At 34.5% G+C, this 22,249-nt stretch overlaps 1 protein-coding gene across 6 annotated transcripts in view; it reads right to left on the minus strand.

The window, feature by feature from the left end:
- Positions 1 to 22,249, minus strand: part of Zbtb20 (zinc finger and BTB domain containing 20) — an 821,796-nt gene that overhangs the window by 443,840 nt on the left and 355,707 nt on the right. For 4 of the 6 annotated variants that reach the window (XM_005386415.2, XM_013515065.1, XM_013515064.1 and 1 more), the window contains one exon: positions 20,121 to 20,194. The exons of 1 other annotated variant lie outside the window; for it this stretch is intronic. The gene's annotated coding sequence lies outside the window, so the exon portion shown is untranslated. Of the gene's footprint in view, positions 1 to 9,008; positions 10,326 to 20,120; positions 20,195 to 22,249 lie in introns of those variants that run through there. One more of the 6 variants, XM_005386420.2, reaches the window with a different exon arrangement.

Here is a 22,249-nt window from a genome sequence, read left to right on the forward strand (position 1 = left end):
CAGCCAACTGGCTGTAACGTGGAAATATTATATATCCGTTTACTACTAGTTGTGTTTCTCACAGTACAACTTTCCTGTATTTTAACTGAGTTTACTGTGCCTCTGCTCTTTACCCATAAAACTTGGGTCACTGTCAGAATCACTATGCAATGGATCTAGAATGTGACCACTCTGGCATTTGGTATAGTTCCCTCTTTCCTGATTTTCTGCCCATCTTTTCTCAAGTTTATTTGAATAGTAGAACTTAGACGCTTCATTTTAACCTGAGGTTTCTGGTCACCTCTTCAGTTAATTAAAGTCCTATGGATATTTTCATGGGAATATAATGTGGAAACTTAACACTTTTGAAAGAACAGTTGTTGGATTTTTTTTTTTTTTTTTTTTTTTTTTTTTGGCAGTTGCTGTTGTTTGGGTCTCTTTCCCTTCTTTTTCCCAATGAATGAGAGAAAGGAGATGACAATAAAAATCCAATGAGATTTACAACAGAAAGGGAAAAATAAGACCAGTCCAGCAAGGACATTGGATGTCAGCAGAAAAGATAACTGGCTTGGGCTTCAGAGTGCTAGTGAGAACTTCTTGAGAAAAGGATGAGAAAAATAGAATAAATATTGAAGTTAGCTGTACACAAGAGATAACTTGATGAGAAACATGGATAAAGTGGAAGAGGTTTCGTTGTCTATAGACAACAGTTTACGAATCATGTATCTAGAGATACTATAGTAAAGAATCAAACTACTTTTAATGACTCTAGTATTAGGTTTCTTAGTATGTAATTCCATGCGTGATCCTGCATAATCCTGAGAGCTCAGGTCTACACACAGAAACACACACACTACATTGCATACTTGTTCACAAGAAAACTAGAGCCAGTCTAGAGGTCAGGAAATATATGTTGAATACATGAATCAATCTATTTTTTTATTTTAAAAATAAAAGGAGGAAAACATTAACAGACAGACAACTATTTACAAAATAGCAAAAGAACAATAAAAACAATACAGAGTTACAAACAAGGTGGTAGGAAATTACCAACGCTTGTTGTATTACATATTGATATCTTCAAAGTGGTTTCTCTGGAAAACAGAGACATGCAATACTGATCAATCAAGGACTCATTAACTGTTTCTTTCAGCAAAGAAACAGAAGACAGTAGATCAACTATGTTAACTATCCTATATATACATACATATAAAATTTCTCTTTCTTTCCCTTCTCTTTTCCCACATCCCAGTTGCCCTTTGCTGTTGAGCATTTTCCTTTCATTCCACAATGTCAATCATACCTCCGAGTTTTTATTCACTCTTTCAGATTTTACACTAGTGAGACAATGCAGTGCTTGCACATGCAAGTCGGATTTATTTCACTTATGAGTATGGTCTCTAGTTGTGACCATTTACCCATAAAAGCCTCAAGTTTATCTTTCTTTATAGCTGAGTACTATTCCATTATATAAAAGTATCACAATTTTCTTATCCAATCCTCAGTGGATGGACATTTGGGTCGCTTCTACAATTTAGGAATTACAAATTGTGCTGCTATGAACATAGGAGCACATATATTGCTGTGATATGATGCTTTTAGATCTTCTGGGAAAATACCCAGAAGGGGAATAGCTGGGTTGAATGCAACCTCTACGCCTAATTTTCTGAGGAATCTCCTTCTCCACAGCCTTGCCAGCATTTGTTATTGGTTGATTTCTTAATGCTAGCCATTCTTACTGGGGTAAGGTGGAATCTCAATGTTGTTTTAATTTGCATTTCTCGAATGACTAATGGTGATGAACATTTTCTCACGTATTTATTTGCCATTTGTATTTCCTTATCTGAGAAGTGCGTATTCGTATCAGCTGCCCATTTTTGGACTGGGTCTTTGAATTTGGGGGCAGGGCTGATATTTTTTAAATTCTTTATATATTCTAGATAGAAACCCTTTTTCTGAGGTACAGTCAGCTAAATTTTTCTCCAAGTTTGAGGGTTTTCTTTTTACTCTGCTGGTGATTTCTGTAGATGTACAGAAACTTTTCAGTAGGATGAATCCCTGTTGTTGATTCTTTGAAGTGTTTCACATGCAGTTTGGTGTTTGTTCATGAATTCTCTGCCTACCCCTATGGCTTCAAGGTTTTTACCTACTTTCTCTTCAATAGACTTAGTGTTCCTGTTTTCATATTAAGATCTGTGATCCATTTTGACTTAAGTTTGGTGCATGGTGATAGGCTTAGGTCTATTTTCAGTCTTTGGCAGGTGGCAAGCCAATTTTTCCAGCACCATTTATTAAAGAGGCTATCGTTCTTCCAGTGAGTTTGTTTGGCCCCTTTATCAAAGATTAGGTGGCTGAGTGTGTTTTTGGTTGTGGCTGTTTCTTCCAGTCTGTTCCATTGATCCTCAGGTCAGTCTTTTAGCCAGTACCAGGTTGATTTTATGACAGTAGCTTTGTAGATAACTTCAGGTCAGGGATTGTGATTCCACCTGACTTGCCCTTGTTGCCTAGGATTGCTTTTGCTTTTGTGGGTCTCTTCTGGTTCCAGATGAATTTAAGGCATGTTTTCTCTAGATCTGTGAGGTATGCTGATGGTATTTTAACGGGAATTGCATTGAATCTGTACAGCAATTTTGGGAGTATGGCTGTTTTCACAGTGTTGGTTCTTCCTATCCATGAGCAAGGAGTATTTTTCCATTTACTGAAATCTTCTTCAATCTCTTTTTTTTCAGAGTACTGTAGTTCTCATTGAATAGGTCTTTTACTTCTTTTGTTAGATTCATTCCTAAATATTTCAATTTCTTGGATGTTATTGTGAAAGTTATGGTTTCCTTAATTTCTCGGTCTGTTTGTTGTTTATGTATGGCAATGCTATCGATTTTTGGGTGTTGACTTTGTACCCAGCTATACTGCTGAATTTGTTGATTAATTCAAGGAGTCTCTTTGTGGAGTTTTTGGGATCTTCCATAGAAAGTATCATGTCATCTGCAAATAGTGATAGTTTTACTTCTTCCTTTCCTATCCTTATTCCTTTTATTTCTCTCTCTTGTCTAACTGCAATGGCTAATGGTTCCAGAGCTATATTGAATAGGAGTGGTGACAGCAGACATCCTTGTCTTGTTCCTGATTTTAAAGTGTTCAGTTTTTGTCCATTTAGAATGATGTTGGCTGTTGCATTGTCATAGATGGCTTTGATTAGGTAAATGTAAAGACCATCTATTCCTATTTTCTGTAAAGTTTTTAATCATGAATGCATGTTGGACTTTGTTGAAAGCTTTTTCTGCATCTATTGAGATGATCATGTGGTTTTTGTCTTTGGCTCCACTGATATGGCGTATAACATTTATAGATTTGTGAATATTGAACCAACCCTGCATTCCTGGAATGAATCCAATTTGGTCATGATGTATAACTTTCTTGATGATTTGCTGCATTCTATTTTATTGAGTATCTTTACATCTATATTCATTAGGGAGATTGGCCTGTAGTTCTTTTTCTTGGTTAAGTCTTTCTCTGGTTTTGGCTTCAGGATGATGCTTGCCTCCAGAAATGAGTTAGGGAGTATTGCTCCCCCTTCAATTTCTTTGAAGAGTTTGAGGAGTGTTGGTATTAAATCTTCTCTGAATTTCTTGTGAAATTCTGCTGTGACTCCATAAGGATCTGGGCTTTTTCTTTGTTTTCAATCTCATTAATTGATATGGGTTGTTCAGGAATTTTATATCTTCTTGTGTCAACCTTGGTAATTTGTACGTATACAGGAATTTGTCCATTTCTTCTGAGTTTTCTATCCTATGAGAGAAAGGATTTTCAAAGTAGGTATCTATGATCTTCCGAAATTCTGTGGAATCTGTAGTAATTCCATCCTTTTTATTCTTTATTGCATGAATCTGAGCTCTTTCCTTCCTTTTTCTGGTAAGGTTGGCTAGGGGTTCATCAATTTTATTTATGCTTTCAAAGAACCAACTCTTTGATTCATTTATTTTTTGGAGGGTTTTGTCTCAATTGCATTAATTTCTGCCCTAATCTTTATAATCTCCTCCTTTCTTTGGGCTTTGGGCTTGACTTGCTCTTCTTTTTCTAAAAGTTTAAGATGTAACATTAGGCTATGTATTTGTTCTCTTTCTGTTTTCCTTATGTGTGAATTCACCACTATAGATTTTCCTCTGAGGACTGCTTTCATTGTATCCCACAGGTTCCGGTAAGTTGTATTTAAATTTTCATTTGTTTGTAGGTATTTTTTAATTTCTTCTTTAATTTCTTCTGTGACCCATTGGTTGTTCAGGAGGTTGTTGTTTAATTTCCAAGTGTTTATGGAGTTTTTGGAGTTCCTTTTATCATTAATTTCCAATTTCATAGTACAGTGGTCAGATAATATGCATGGGATAATTTCAATTATTTTGCACATTGGTAGGTATGCTCTATGGGCTAGAATAAGGTCTATTTTAGAGAAAGACCCATGTGCTGCTGAGAAAAATGTGTACTCTGATGATGTGGGGTGGAACATTCTGTATAGAGCTACTAAGTCCATTTGTTCACAGCTTTGGTTCAGATCTATTATTTCCTTGCTGATTTTTTGTCCAGTTGACCTATCTCTTTGTGTCAATGGGGTGTTGAGGTCACCTGTTACAATAGTGTTATTAATTATATGGGTTTTCATGCCTGTTAAGATTTGTCTCATATAATTTGGAGCTCCAATATTTGGTGCATATATGTTTATGATTTTTATCTCGTCCTCCTGCAGTTTTCCCCTAACAAGTATGTAGTGATGTTCTTTATCTCTTTTGATTGTTGTCAGCTTGAAATTTACATTGTCTGCAAATAGAATAGCTACACCTGCTTTTTTCTGGGTTCCTATTGCATGGAGGATTGTTTTCCATCCTTTGACTTTTAGTGTATGGATTTCCTTTTCAGTGAAATGTGTTTCCTGTATACAGAATATCATTGGATTTTGTTTTTTAATCCACTCTGCCAGTCTGTTTCTTTTGACTGGATAATTGAGGCCATTTACATTTATAGTTATAACTGATATGTGTAGATTTATCATTGCCATGTTATTTACTTGCATTGGTTTCTTATGTTTTCTACCTGTTTACTTGCTTGCTCTTCTTGACGTTTCATCTCTACTGTTGTTCTTGAAATTGAGGTCAGATTTTTATCTGGCTAGAATATCTTTTAATACTCTTTGTAACACTGGCTTGGCACTCATGAAGTTCTTTGATTGTTCTTTGTTGTGGAAATATTTTATTCCTCTGTTGAATTTGAGGGATAGTCTGGCAGGGTACATCAGTCTTTGTTGGAAGCTGTTTTGTTGCAGGACCTTTACTTCGCTCAAAGCTCTTCTCGATGGGATGGTTTGTGCTGAGAAGTCTGCAGTGATTCTGATGGGCTTTCCTTTATAGGTAATCTGTTTCTTTTCTCTAGCAGCTTTTAATAGTCTGCTCTTTTGCTGGAGATCTGGGAACTTGACTATTATATGTCTGAGTGTACTTTCATTTGGTTGTGGTTGTTTGGAGTTCTATATGCCTCATTCACTTGTATATCAGGTTCTGTTTCCATGCTTGGGGAATTTTCTGCTATTATTTCTGTAAATATTCTTTTTATGCCAGTTGTGTTGCCTCGTGGTGTTTTATTGACTCTTATTAGTCATACATTATTCCTCTTTGCCTCGCCTTGCAACTGTTGAATTGAGTTTTCCTGGATCCTTGTTGATTTTATGAGATCCTTTCTTTCATGGTAGCTATCTGCCATGTTGTCTTCAAAGTCTGAAATCCTATCTTCAGTATATGAATCAATGTATTTAGCATATGTACTTTTATATTTTATTAAGGAAGGTGAATAAAACTCAAGTTTTTGTGTGTTGTCTATTTTTCTTAGCCCATTTTTCTAAGAAAATAAAAGAGGGAATTAAAAATATATTTATGCATTTTAAAACTCCATCAAGTAAAAATTACAGTATTTTGAAGAAAAAGATCAAAGAAAATTTCAGAAAATGGAAAGATATTCATTGTTTGTGTAGAGGAAGAACACTGTGAAAATGGCCCTACTTCCAAAATTGTTACAAAAATTCAATGAAATCCCAGTTAAAATACCATTAGTATACCTCACAGATCTATAGAAAGCATTCCCAAAATTCATCTGGAACCAGAAAAGACGTAGAGTAGCAAAAGCAATCCTGGGCAACAAAGGAAAGGAAGGAGGCATCCATCACAATCCCCGACTTCAAATTATACTACAAAGCTACTGTGATAAAATCAACATGGTACTGGCAGAAAAAAAAAACAGATCTGAGGATTAATGGAGCACATTAGAAGATGCAGGAACAACTACACACACACTCTGCCACCTTATCTTTGAAAAAAGGGCTAAACATGTTCACTGGAGGAACGATAGCCATTTCAATAAATGGTACAGGAAAAACTGGCCTTTCACATGCCAAAGACTAAAATTAGACCAATGTCCATCACCATACACTAAAGGCAAAATGGATCAAAGATATAAATATTAAAACAGAAACACTAAATCTACTGGAGGAGAAAGTAGGTGGAAATCTTGAAGACATAGGGGTAGGCACAGAGTTCATGAACAAACCAAACCACATGGGAAATACATCAAAGAGTCATGAACTTGGATCTCATCTTAACTGAAAAGCTTCTACACATCAAAAGAAATCAACATAGTAAAAAGAAAACCCACAAACTGAGAAAAAATTTTAATGAACTGTTCCTCAGACAAAGGACTTCTATCTAGAACACATATAGAATTAAAAAAAGTCAGGTCCCCCAAATTCAAAGACCCAATCCAAAAATGGGCATTTGATATGAATACACACTTTTCATATGAAGAAAAACAAATGGCAAATAAATACATGAAAAAATGTTCAACATTATTGGTCATTCAAGAAATGCAAATAAAAACAACTCTGAGATTCCATGTCACCCCAGAAAGAATGGCTATCATCCAGAAATCAACCAATAACAAATGCTGGAGTGCTTGTAGGGAAAAAAGGAACCCTTCTCCACTGTTGGTGGGAGTGAAGACTGGTGAAACCACTGTGGAAATCAATGTTTGAGATTCCTCAAAAAACTAGGATTAGAGGTCCCATTCAACTCAGTTTTTCTCCTTCAGGGTATTTTTCCAGAAGAACTGAAAACCTCATACCACAGTGATGTATGTGCACCCATGTTTACCGCAGCACAATTTGTCATAGCTAAAATCTGGAAACAACCTAAATGTCCATCAAATGAGGAATGGATAAAGATGTGGCATTTTTATATAATGGAGTACTACTGAAGTATAAAGAAAGATAAACTAGAGGCTTTTATGGGTAAATGGATGCAACTAGAGACCATACTCACAAGTGAAATGAATCAGACCTGCATGTGTAAACATCATAGTGTCTCTGTAGTGTAAAAACCTGAAGAGAAAATAAAATCTAAAAGGTACAACAGATATTCTGAAAGTGAAAGAAACTGCTCAAAGGGAAGGAACAACTGGGATGAGCGATGTGGGAAAGAAAGAGAGAAGGAAGGGAAAAATATACTGTATATGTATATACATAGGATAGCTGGGATAACTGTACTATTGATTTCTACTGGTGTATTGAAAGGAACAACTACTGCTTAAATTATTTTTTCTTTTTAATTTTTTGGACCAATCTGCATGCTTATGTCTGATACTGTGGAAAACTAACTGGAAGACAACAATATGCAATAAAATCAGCACACTTGAATTCCTATCATCTTGTTTAGTGAAATTCTATATTGTTTCTAATGTTTTAAATTATTCTTTATTGTCTTTAAAATAAGAAACTTAATTAGCAATAAATGTTCATTGTAAGTAATGAAAAAAAATTATTTAAAGAAAAACATAATCATTTTCCCAAAGTTCATTTTTCTTTTCAGTCCTATAGAGGACCAATGTAAAAAATGAGATGGAATTTTCTATAATTTTTTTTGAGTTCACATGAAAACATAAAATACATTTTCACAAGTATTTATTACTTTCACATTTATCTCATTTCCAAATTATGATCATTCTAAGTCAGTGGTTTTATCTCTAATGCGTACTTTCTCATGTCTGCACAATTTTCAGTAGAAGTCTGCATATAGTAGAGTTAACAAAATTAACATTTAGTAAATTTTTAAATAAATTTTACAGAAGTTTAATGTAGTGTGCACAACATATACTTACTAAAGACATCTGGTGCGATATTAGGAACTGAGAAAAACAATTATGGACCTCTACTCAGGTCTTTCCCTCAAGAAAGTCATATAATGTAGGAGATAAAAAATTTGTTTTTTGAGAGGAACTGTCCAGAGAACATTTTTTTTTTGGACTTTTAGGAGTAAATCTTTAAAATAAATAATACACCATTAGTATTCCATTCTTAGTCATTGTTTTGAATGTGTGACCAGTTCCTAGCAGTAACAAAGTACTCCACTACTTCAAAATAAACTAATCTCAAATCACTAATAGCTTAGATAAAGCACCTTACTCTTGAGACTTCAGAGTGATTAGTACTTCTAATTATTCTATAAAATATATAGTACTTATAAACTATCCTTATCCTATGAAACTTAACTTCATATGTATCACTAGAATTTGCCTTACATGTCTGTAATATAGGGAGAACTGTCTCCTACTCATAAGGAAAATGATCTTAAGACAGAACTGTTAGCCAATGCCTGAGTCAAATCTCCAGATAGCCGCATACTCTTTCTCTTCAATTATACTTGGTGCCTCTCTAGTGGCAATGCAATGATAGTGTATTGCAGTATTATATCATCAATCAGAGAGTCCCATATAGCTTTGCAGAGTTAGTTCTTATTAATTTAAAAAAAAACCAGTTTTCATACAGATTATTTTCTATCCCCTAAAAGGTCTTGTGGATAAAAGTTCTAAATTAGAACATTAGCACAAATGTAAATGACATTGTCAAAAATCTAACCCTTCTAATATTCAGTAACTATCTTGTATGAGCCAAATTATTCTCCTGTATCTTTAAAAATATCACCAGAGAACCTGGTACTAACCAGAAGACTTATCTTCATTTTGTTATCACTGTCTCTGTTCCCCCTGGAAGAACTCAGCTCAGCATGTCCTCATTTCCCTTCCAGTTTACTCGGAATGGTGCTTTCATAATGCCTTTTGTAATAATGAAGGGTTACATGTAGAACCAACTTGCAAGAATCCCTTATTGTTCCTGAATAACATGAACCTAGTTCCTTGGAAATTTATTGTTTCAAAGAGTGACAAGGTTCCTTAATTGCTTCTCATCAGTCTTGAAGAGATTAGATAAGCTTCCTTTCTCTTACTAAGCTTTTTTAAATTCAAAATTCTTTTGAGAACAAAATACTGAGCCAGAATTGGATATTTAACAAAATATTATAAAATTGTAAAAATGTTTTTTTCCCCACCAGAGAAGACCCAGAAATCTAAAAGATACATTAATATAATCTCTGATTTAGGGTTACTAGCAACATATTGCAAAGAACAAAGCTGTGCCAATGAACAAAGTCCCCCCTGCTAAGCAGGAAAGATGATTTTTTTTTTTTTTGTCAGGAAAGATGATTTTAACTGAGTTACTTTAGAAGACTTGAATAGACAGCTAAGGGCTTTCACAAACACAGACTTGGAAATCAAACTCCAGAAGTAGGGGAGGGACTCCAGAACCCTGCAGGTAGCACTGATGTAATTATCATAAAATTGTTATCCATACTGATGCTTTAGAGCCCATTCCCAGACTCAGTTTATAATTGTTCAAGTGTGTCAATATCAGAAAATGGTCTCCTCAAACATGGGGATGTTAACATACAGTGCTGCTAAAACCGACACTTGAAAGTAAATTCAAGATCCTGTTTCCTGTGGGACCTGTTATTAGCAAGTGTTAACCCTCTTCCTCAATTTTGCTTTTTTTCCTAAAGGAAAAATGTGACACTTTTATGTTTTTTCAATAGCTGTATCCTTTCTTCATTTTTTAATTTTTCTTAGTACATGTTTGCAGTACATAAGATTACATTTAATGTAGAAATCTGCTACACATACATGGCAAACCTTAACTCTTTTTTCATTCTGTCCCCTTCCCTGTACTTCCAGTCCTTGGTCCCTTTCCCTTTTGCAAAAGATTATTTATCCTGTGGGGAGTTCAGTTTTAATGTACTTCTCAGTTGTAGCTGATAATAGAAAGCAATTCAAAAATATGTTTGCATTTTCAAAGTTTTTTGTTATTATTGTAACAATAATGTTGAGCACTTTGATAGACTTTTGCCTCTGATCATGCCATAAAGCCTCCCAATTAAGCTGGTCTTCAGAAGAAAAACATAAACCAAATCCCAATTTTATTTTTATTTTATTTATTTATTTATTTTATTTGTGATTTTTTGAGACAAGGTCTTGCTATGTATCCCAAATTGGCCTTGAACTCACTATAATCTTCTTGCTTTGGTTTCAAGTGCTGGGATTACAGGTATATGCCATTACGCCCAGCTCCTACTCTCAAATTTAAAACTTCAAATTATTTCTTCTTATTTGTCTAATCAATGAAATTATTTTATTTTCCATTCACTTCTCAAAGGTGTTATAAAGTATGACCTAGTTTAGGGGCACCATTTTCTACTGTACATTTGGTATATTCAGCATAAATATGTAGAGTCAAGATGACAGAGACAGAAGACTAATACCATGGACTTGGCCAGTCTTTCAAGGTCCTCACTTCTCAAAGAAGGAAACATAGAAAGAAATTATATTTATTCCCAGACATGATAATATAACTCCATTGTAAAAGCAATATTTTAACACACTGTCTGTCTCATTGACAAGCCTATCAGAGCATGCATCACAACTCTGCCTAGTTGGATGAGGAGCTAAGGCGGTGGACTACAGAGAACTAACCAGACCTCAAGACAAGAGGTGAGCTGGAAGAAGACAAAATAACAGCAGAACATCTGGGTCATACACTGCTTGGGAACTGGCTGAGGTCTTTATCAAAATGTGTGGGGCGATTTAATCTCACTGAGCCTCAGTTGTAGTGTATCATGAGGCCATGTTGTGAGAATGAAATCTAAATACTAAGTAGCTTTATTCAGGCAGCTAAATGTAAATTGCTAAATGTAATTTTCTTACCTTTCTAACTTTTTTTTTAGTTTTTCTTTTTTTTGATATTTGGGCTATTAAAGAACTAATGATACATGTGATCACATGCACTAAGGTGAAAACAAAGTACAACATATTGAAAACATCAAGCAGGAGATCATCAAAGAGTCTGAATCAGTTAGGTCTGATAGCAATACAAACTAATTTACTGGGCTTGTGATTATGGAGGCTATTTAATCTTTCTGAGGCTCAGTGTTTTCATTATAAAGTGGTAATGATTCTTACTTTGTTGAGCAGTTGCTGACTGTCGGTAGCAAGGATTAGAGACAACTTTTATAATGCATCTGGTACATTAAGTAAACAGATTGCGAATAATATATATTGTTCAGAGTTTTTATTAAGACGTGTACAGAGACTCATGTCATGGAGTTAATACTCCTTTTCTCTCCCAAGCCCTTGAAAGGGCTATGGTAGGGACTTCAATAACCCATTAGGTGGTTTGGGTGGGGTAATTTGGGTGGGAGCTGGAATTATGGTCCAGTGTTACCATTTGAGCTATTAACTATTTAATTGCATTACTATACAGTTAAATATTTAGTTACTGAGTCACTTGGATATGACTGTTAGGCTTGAACTTTGTTCATTTTCCAAATGAGCAGATTGGAATAAATAATTTCTATGGTTTTCTGTTGTTATAATATTTACTGACTTCAGTGTCTTTTTTTTTTTTTATACTGAGATATAGCAGATTCTCTTATCTTTAGAGCCCAACTTACTTCTCTAGGGTTTAATTTTCATATTCCCTTTGCTCCACTTCTTTAATTGCAAAAACATAATTTGTATCACTTCACAACAAACCAATATCTCTGTTCTGGCTTAGTGGCATTCCAGGATATTAATGCATCATACTTCAAAACAATCTGGATTGTTCTTCAATCCCAGAAATTCAGTAATATTGTAGGTAGTAATAAGAAGGATAATAATGATTCATTTTCAATGCTTTCAGGACTCTGGTCATTGCATATGGTAAAATATTCTACAATTAAAAAGAAAATTAAAGTTTAAAGTTTAAAAGATAGTCTAAAATCACATTTTCAGTATGCAGTACTATTTTCCAACATGAGCACTTACAAATAAACCAAAATAAAAGATATATTATTTAACAACAGAATTTTAATAGTTATTAACTAGAAAGGAAATAGAATTAACACGACTTGTCTTAGAAGGTTGTTAGAGATGTAATGTTTATGCAGATGGGAAATATGTTTTGAACTATTCAGCTTCAGTATCAAAAGTCCACATTCTTTGAAAACTTCAGTGAGGATTCAAAGTACAAGAATATATAGATTCTATGAGCATGACCTACCATTTATCTTTGAACTATTTTGATTTTACTCTATTTTACTATTATTTTTTATTTTTTTATTTTTTGAGACAGGATTTTGCTACATAGTTTAGGCTGGTTTTGAACTCATTATGAATCATACCAGGCTGTCCTCAAACCATCAGGGATACTCCCGCCACAGCCTCCTTGGTTCCACCAAGCCCACTAATCTTGTTCTATTTTTGAGCTTCAATGAATGTTTTTGTTTGTTTTGTTTAGTTTAGGTTGTGGGGTTTTTTTTTGTCTGTTTGTTTTGTTTTTGTGAGTGTCTATGATGTGCTTTCCCAGTATAAAATTCAAATTCTTTGTCTTGGCACTTTTCTGTCCTTGACTCCATTCCCTCTGCCTCTCTGCCTATTTTGCTATAACCACTCTGGAATCCTTTTGGTTCCATGAATACGTGGAAGTTTGTATTTAAGGCTTTGTACTTAAATACGCTGTGTGCTATTTCTTTTGGAACTTTCTCATCTCCCATTTCCATTCCAAATTCTTCACCTAGATGATTCTTCCTGTCTTTCAATGGTCAACTCAAATGACACTTTCTTGAGAATTTGTCCTGATTATTTGACTGACACTGTAATAAATTCTCCCACCCACTCTTGTATTCATAGCCCACTGACTGGACATAATTTTCAACTTTCGTAATTACTTGTGTCCTTACTTAGTATCTGATTCCCTTAAGAGACTATACTTTTCATGAGGACCTAATGGATCATTTCTATATTCCCAAACATAGTTGAAAATGAATATTCTACTGTGGTAGATTATTCAGGACTCAGAAATGTTAACCAAATATGGACTCTACCCCTAAAGTTTATTTTCCTGTAAGGGGATAAGGAACACACATAAACAGTGTTATAAAACAGAGAAAAGTACTTAATGACTCAAAAAAAAAAAACTATAGATAAATAATGTATTAGTTTATTGAGACTTCTGTGACAAAAAACTGTAAGTATTTTGGGTTTAAAATAACACAGTTTTGGAAGCTAGAAGTCCAAGATGAAGTCATTAACAAGGCCACTACATATGCTAAATGAATTTAGTAGGTAGAGTGGATTATATGAGGATAGGTCAAGGAGGAAAAGATCCATGAAATTAAGAGCAACTGAAATAGACCTGACAGGATGGGATGGATTTGAACATGAAAAAATAAAACCAGAATGATAGACATTTCCCATGGCGGAAACAATATGAATAAGTGTGAGTGTTCAAATTTGCTGAGAGAGTATGGAATATAAAATTGGGTAGGTGATAAATCAGAAATGAGGTTAAAGTTTGTTTTTAAAATGACATGATATTGGTTAGCAATTGTTTGGTAGTCTATATAATTACCTGAACATTTTGTTTGAAAAAAGGTGGCATAATCTTAGTGCTTCTGGTGCAGGAAAGTTAATGGGGCAGCAGTATTTAAGGTGAGCTGATTCCCCTACCCTGTTTCTCCCAATTAGGAGTGTTTTGCAGGTAAGAGAAAAGCCTGACTAGGACAGAGATGTCAATAAAGGAGAATTAAAAAGACCTGGTAATGTATTGGACATTTAGAACAAGGAAGAGGCAAGAATGATATATTTTGAGTTTAGGTGCCCTTGGGAAATTGAGGTAAGAAATATTAGGATGGTCAAAAGGAGAATGATTTTTAACAAAGAGGATAAATTCAGTTTGGATACCTGACTCTGAGAAACCAGTGGAATGTCTGCTGGAAGATGTAAACACAGACGTTGGAAATACAGGACTGGAATTTGGAGAAATATAAGAACTAGAAATAATAACTTTGTGAGCTATCAACAGTGAAATAACGGAAGATACATAACCTTAGAAAGCAGTGTCAAGTCATGGAAGAGAGCGAGTGTGCAGTTTGACAGACACATTCATAATCTGTCTCTACCAGTTACCTCTCACATTATCTGAAGCAAATTGCTTTATGCTTCCACTTTTTCATATATGAGAAGAAAAAAAATAATTTTATCCCTTAATTAGGATTACATGAATTTAGTATTTAATATTGGCTTTAAAGTTTCTTTCATACTGTAGGGGTATAATTTCCAGATAGATATTTATTTTTTAATCCAGTATCTTCAGAATATCCGAGACACTGTTTTCTTTTAATATTTGTTTTACTTTGTTCCCATCTTATGTGATTATGTAAACTGGCTTCATGGCCTGCTACTGTTTTGCCACCATACGTTTGGAAAACTGATTCTCTCATACATTCTGGTTCTCTTTCACTTCTATGTTTTTTAATCATTGGTCCAACAACTGTCATATAGGCAAAAATCACACCATTACTACTCTCTATTCCCTTCCTTTCATTTATTACTCCCTCTGTGTTAGCTTTTTGCTAACACATTATTCCTTGATGGGCCAGAAGAAACATTCACCATTTACTTTCTCTGCTGGTAAACATTTTGTCTGTAAGAAAGATGCACCTGTTTTCCATATAGATTGCAAACTCCTTACTGTCAGAAAATGGGTGTTACTTATTTGTGCATCCTGGTTACATGTTTTATTTATAGGAGGCATGCAAATAATATTCATTAATTATTACAGAGAAAAGAAAAAAGTTGGTAAAGAGTATCTTGTTCAATACCTACATCTAGGGTGCCTCTGTAGCATTCACATACCCTAATTCACTCTTCTCTATATGCCAGTTTCCATGGAACAACCTCTATGTTTGGAGTACAAAGACTTAGGATATTATCTTTTTGTATATAGTGATATGAACTTCTTCAGGGGGAACAGAGGGAAAATATGGATGGGATAAAATGATTTAAGGACAAAAATAAGACCTACCCAGGACTTCGTTCTGGGTAAAGTAATAGAAAAGCACTTATACTGGTCTATTTGGATTGTTTTATGACAGAATTCAACATAGGAAATGTGAAATAAATCATCAGGGCAAGTAATCCATTTTAAATTACTAAAGTTTATTTCCTTGTTTTCACTTTCTGCAAAAATTTTCTCTGATGAAAATAACCCCTGACAATAGTGACATTCTGACACCATGCTCTATGCACATTCTTAGGAAGCCTGAATTCCATGTCACAATGGCTCTGTTCGGATTACTGGTTTCATCATGCCTGTAAGCCCAATTAAACTACTGAAGTTTCTAATGGTCTTCTGTCCACTTTGTAAATCATCATCAAGAATATTAAGTCAACCAATAAATGTGCCTTTATACAACTCATTGAACAACCAAAGGCCTACTGTCAAAGTACAGTATATGGGAATAATGAAATAAAAACTTATCATAACAATCATTGTTTTTAGACTACTCCTTTATTAATGAAGTTTGGACTCCTTAATAGAGGATATTATAGTTTAGTAAGTCTCAAAAGATGAATGTAAAGTGATGTGCTTCTCAGAAAACACTGCTCATGCAATGAGTGTAGAGGAAAAATTGAAGGCTAAGCATCTACATTTGAGTCTACTTGGAAGAATAAATGTCTAAGGATGATCTTCATTGGTGGGCAGTACGGTTTGCGTAACTTGTATGCCCTAGCCTGGGTCCCAACTTTTTCATTTCAAGTGAGGTGATGGACTTTCATTTCATGCATCCTTTCCAGCTATCATGTTTGATGATGTTCTGCCCTTAAATCCATTTCACCTTAATTTTTCAATCTTAATAAATGTAAAATGTTTTTATAAAGTTCTTTGATGTCCTTAAATGTTATTCAACATGATAACAGTACAATTCACGAGGCCTAAATTTTATCATTTTAGTTTTGCCTCAGAGACCAGGTGTTATGAGAGATTTCATTTGCATCCCCAGAAGCTGATTTAATAAAAATGAAAGAATCTCTTCTGAAAATAAATTTTAAGAACTGTTGATGGGGAGGAAGGATACAAACCTTTATGTCAAGTGGCTTTGAGTTCTAAAGAATACTGTGGTTTTATAGATGTTGAGAAATTACAATTAGATGCTGTTCATAGTAACGTCTCCAATCCTTTGCCTCTTTGCTCACTATCTGTTGTATCATGTGTCCATTTCCTTGGGATGACAAGAACACAAACTCACATGGTTGCCAGGTAGACTTACAACTCTGTCAACTTGAGGGTGTGAGACATAAGACACAATTTAAATGTGAAACTACTCAAAACTAATACACATTTTAAAGGTGAAACTACTCAAAACCATTTTATAGACAGAAAGGATACAGTATACAATAAGCTGTTCTTATTTTAATCAGGAACAATGTAAAGTCAATTAAGTGAAAGACTAGGAGAATGATGCCTAGTCTGATAACATGAACAGAAAATCTATCCTTGTCTTCCAATAGTCATAGTGTTTTTATTTCTTATCTAAGTCTTTGACCTATTTTAATTTGACTTTAGTAGAGGATGAGAGATTGGTTCTAGCTGCAGTTTTCAGCATGTTCATTTCTCAGTTACTCTAGCACTCTCTGTTAAAGATGCTGTTTTTTCTCCAGCGTATATTTTTTTTCCCCTTGTTAAAAATCAGTAGGCTATAGATACTCGTGTTTGTTTCTGTGTCTTTTATTGCACTGGTCTACATTTCTGTTTTTGTGCTGATGCCATGTTGTTTCTCTTACTGTAGCTGTACAGGATAGCTTCAAAGCTGGAATACTGGTACATCCAGCATTGCTGTTTGTGTTCAATACTGCTTTGGCTATTCTGGGTCTTTTCTGATTCCAGATGAAATTCAGTATTGCTTTTTTTTAGTTCTAGGAAGAATGTTGTTAGTATTTTAATAGGGATCACATTGAATCTGTAGATCATGTTTTGGTAATATGGTCATTTTAACAATATTATATCTTCCAATCCAAGAACAATGTCTTTTACATTTTTAGTAAGAAAACAGTTGAACAGGCAGACTACCTGAATGGGATTCTAAAAGAACAGTCAATAATATTGAGAATCAAGAAATGGGACTATATCAAACAAACATTTCTTCACAGCAACAGAACCAATTAGATAGTGAATAGATAGACACTGAATTGCAGAAACTCTTTGCTAGCTACTCTTTTAATAGAGAACTAATACCTATACTATATAAAGAAGTCACAAAATTAACTCCTACAGAACAAAGAACCCTTACCAAAAAAAGATAAAAAAAGAAAGTCAGAGGATTAACTGAATAAATACTTCTCAAAAGAAGAAGCTCAAAATAGCTAAAAAATATATGAAAAAATATTACAATTCTCTAGCCATCAAAGAAGTGCACATTAAAACTACACCGAGACTCCATCTTACCCTAATAAGATATAATATCATCGAAAAAGAAAAAAAAAAAGACAATGAATGTTGGTGAGGAAGCGGGGGTGGGGGTGGGGGAAGAACCCTCCTACATTGTTGGTGGGAACGTAAACCAGTTCACCCACTATGCAAATCAGTGTGAAGATTTTCAAAAAGCTAAACACAGAAATATCATTTGGTATACCTAGCTATACCAGTCTTTGGGACAGTCCTGAAAAAGTTTAGGACTGCATACTGTAGTGATGCTAATATACTCATGTTTACAGTAATGCCATTCCCAAGGATTGGCTGAGGAAACAGCCTAAATGCTCACCAACAGATGCTTTTTTTTTGGTACTGGGAATTGAACTCATGACCTCGCGCTTGCCAGGCAAATGCTTGTGCCACTGGGATATACCCTCAGCCCCAACAGATGAATGAATAAAGGAAGAAAATGTGATCTCTATATATACAATGGAATATTAGGTATAAAGAAGAATGAAATCATGGTATGTCCAGGAAAATGGATAGAAGCAGAAACCAGTACGTTAAGTGAAATTAGCCAGAGAAAATCATCAAGTATTGCATTATTTATCTTACTTGACAAACCTAAAAAACTACATAAATGAATATATATGGAGTTGAAATAAAGGAGAGAACACAGGAAACCAGGAGACTTTTGGAGACTTTTGGAGACAGGGAAGGGGAAAAGCAGGAGGGACAGGAAAAATAGGATGGTTAGGGTAAGATATGTTATTGGCATTTGCCAACTTCTCAAAATAAACTCCATTGTCATGTAATATTAACATGCAGTATTACAATTTAAAAAAATAATAGAATAAGAATATATTTTTTGCAAATTCCTTTATGATTGGTCTTCTTAACTGATAAAACTTTATTTGGTTTTTCTTTACAATAAATATTCTATAACAGAACAAATCCTAAATTTCTGACTTTTTACAAATTTTATAATTTTACTAATAAAAAAGCTAATCTGTGATTGCTTCTGTGCCAAGAGTTAGAGATTATTTTTAAAAATGAGATATTTTCCTTGTTCTTAGGGACCTTGCTGTCTGTGGGACTGGATGCTTGTATTTATGACAAAAATAACAATAACCATCATTTCTTCTCTCGTATCAGCCAGGAACTCCGCTGGACTGGCAATATGCATAAGCTGACAAAGTGCCCTCCATTTCGGGTACCCTGCCAGCGTGGGTTGCGGGTGGAGCTTAGTGACAGAGTGCTTGCCTACATGCTTGAGGTCTTGGGTCTGATTCTTAGCACAAAAAAAGGACTTAGGAACTCAGACAAAAGGCACACACATTTAAACAACTCTACCACTGCCTACAATCAACACAGAGGAACTATAGTCAATAATGAAAGAGTTCAATGAACCAAAGTAAAAGTGGAAGAAATAGTCTGAAATCACCTTCAGTATTCAGTGTTGGACAGGGACTGTGACACTGTGAAAATCATGATGCAGTATGCCCTAAGTCTGGCATTTCAACAACAGAAGGTGAAATGTTTTAAGACTCTAGAAAAACACCTTGCAACACACACAGTAAACTGCACAACTCAGGAAGACATTATAAGCTTCTGGATTTTATTATCAAAATGTACATCTTCATCTAAAATTTTAAAAGAAGGTTGACTTTCCTTGTAGTATTTCACAACCTTTGAGTGAAGCATTAAAATGATTTTTTTTTTCTTCTACTGACTATAAGCTTCTGTTTTCTTACCCTGGGCGTCTGAATCTTTTATATGCTCCAGTTCTATTCACTGCCTGTTATTCAGACACTGAAATCCCAAATGTTAATTGTTCTTCCAAGTACATTGACAAAACAGCAGCTAAATAAGGGTAGACCAGACTGTGGTAGACTCTGACATGCATTTATGGAACAATGGGCCTCTGAGAGACAGCCTTGTAGCTCATGGGAAGACATAAGATGTACTATTTTGACTGCTTTGTAGCAGAATGGGGAACACACGCACACAAGGGAATTATGCATTTTACTTAGTTTTGCCTGAAGTCCTCAAGGCAACAGAATCTTGTGATGTCATCATAAACTTTCCATTTCCATTGACACAAAGGCTAAAAATTGCTAATGACATCACAAAGAAAAATGGAATCTACTTTGATGGCTTAAAAAACCTTCTACCTTTCATAAATTTGCTACAGAAATCCAAGAATCTTTCCAAACAGGGCGCATGTCACTGTGCTAATGCACGGTGGGTGACACCCTCCGTAATGAAATGCAAACCAGCTAAATGCAAGAATTCACAATTTCAGTTGAATACAAAAAGACATACTGAACATGGAGCCTAAAAACTTTTAAAAGAAAGAAATTATTTAAAGATGTATTTCTTCTAGGACATTCAGTTTTTTACTCATGTCTGGTTCTTACGTTAGCCATGTTTTTGTCCCTTTTTGGAGTTGGTCACAGAACCACACAGGGAAAAGCAAGAAGCTTCCACTTACAGGAACACAGTGTAGCTCAATCTTTTGTTTTTAAGGTGCAGTGATTTCAGTTTCTAAATGTAACTTCAGGCAGTCTGAAAAGAAACAGGTTAAAATCTCTTTCAGTTATAATTGGTATTTCAGATTTAATTAAAAATTAAACTTTCATAATGTTTCACCATCCAAAGCAATGCATTATCAGTCAAGCGTGGCTTTTTTTTTTCCTGTTAAGGGGGAACAAACCCTCTTCCCAGAGTAATTTTTTAATAAAGGGGGGAGCCATTCTGAAAAATAAAATATGCCTCCATGTTAAGGATTTCATGATGATGTGACTAGGAACTTGGTGCTTCTGAATTTTAGTTATATTTTATCTCCTTTATAAAAAAAACAACTCCACAATACTTTCACAGCCTAAATATTACATGAAATGGTTGAACTCAAGGAACAAAGAAGAAAAATCTATGGATCTGAATATATACGTTAAAAGAAAATGATGACTTCAAATAGAATTGCAGAACAAATGCTAGATCTACTGCTTTCAAATGACTGCAATGGTGGAGGGGCAGATGGCGAAGGAGAGGTACACGAACATACTTAGGAGGACAAAGTGGTCCCTGCGATGTATATGGGTTTAGTATGCCCCACTTCACACCGTACATCTTGTCACATTCAACCACAGTGAGACAGCACGGGAAGATCATCAGGTTTTGTACCAGAACTTCCCATTTAACCTCCTAGTTAAAAAATAAAAGAAAAAATATATAGATATATTCTTACTGTTTAAATTTATGAGTTCAGGAATTAAAATCTCCAATTATATGATAAATATTTGGGTTTAAAACATCATACCATTTTTCTAACCTTTTCTTTCTTCCAAAAATATCATCTATAAAAAAGGAAATAGTTTAACAAAAACCTTATACACACTAGGTTAAGTCATGCCTATTTTTAGCTTGAAGTAACTACCATATAAGAATTTAGAAAATAGTTTTTAAAAATTATACTTATAATTACCTTTCTGCTATTTTACAGAAGTATTTTAAAATACATATTGTATCAGGATGTGTGGTTATGTTTATGTCCAACCTCACATAATAGAAATTAATATTTTAATGTCTATATTTGAAAGCATAATCATAAATGACCCCTGAAATTGCACCAGTTATTAGAAATGCATCAGTTCTCGCTTGTGAATTCCTGTTTTCTTTTTCTCTGAACTATACAGAAGAATAATTTGGATAATGTGTCTGTCTGGCGTACACAGATTTTAAACATTGTTTGCTCAGATTCGCACTGAATCCGTCCATGAATGAGATTCGCCTTTTAAAATAAAAAAAAATCACTGACATTGACTAAACTTTTCCTTTGCTTCTCACATTCCTGAATTAGACTAAAAATGCACCAGTGTAAAGACGGAAATTATGGAGGCGTCCAGGGACAAGTGAATGAGAGGAGGGGAGTGCATGTATATCCTTATAAGGCAAAAGAACATTCATAAAAGAAACTGACAAAAATAACTGTGCTCAGAAATCATACGAAATAACAATAATCTTTGACAAATGGTTCAAAAATATAAAAACTGGCCCCCTACAGATAAATCCATATGAACAATTGGTATTGTCCTACGCACCAATAAAATACAGTTAGTGAAAGTAATTCACTTTAGCTCAGACAAGAAAAAGTGATAGAAACTGGGCTGAATATTTACATATAAACTATTGAACTGACAGCTAGCAGTTCAGTGAGATTTTCTTTTCCTCAATTTACCAGATGTTGAGTGAATTAAAGATTCAGTTCAAAATAATAAAGTCAATTCTGTGAACAGTTTACTAAGTAACATTTTTCCCTTCCTATTCTGTCATTTGTCTTTTTTGATCTTTGTTTTCACTCCTCTTCTGCTTGTTTGTTCCCTACTTTCACTTTCTTCTTTCTTACTCTCCCTCTCTGCTTTTTTTTCTTTCTTTCCCTTGGCGAAGGTAATGAAGCTCAAAAGTAACATCTTGTATGCTGTTGAGGAAAACTTGGTCCCAACTATCCTTCCAGATAACAAACTCATTTTTAAATGTCTGTTTCCCAATCCAAAGAAAACAGAGTGATGTAGAAAATACGAGATGCAGTATCACTTACCACTATCAATCCCACAGCTTTTA

The sequence above is a fragment of the Chinchilla lanigera genome, unplaced genomic scaffold, assembly GCF_000276665.1.
Source record: "Chinchilla lanigera isolate Chin_1 unplaced genomic scaffold, ChiLan1.0 scaffold00026, whole genome shotgun sequence".
Lineage (NCBI taxonomy): Eukaryota > Metazoa > Chordata > Mammalia > Rodentia > Chinchillidae > Chinchilla > Chinchilla lanigera.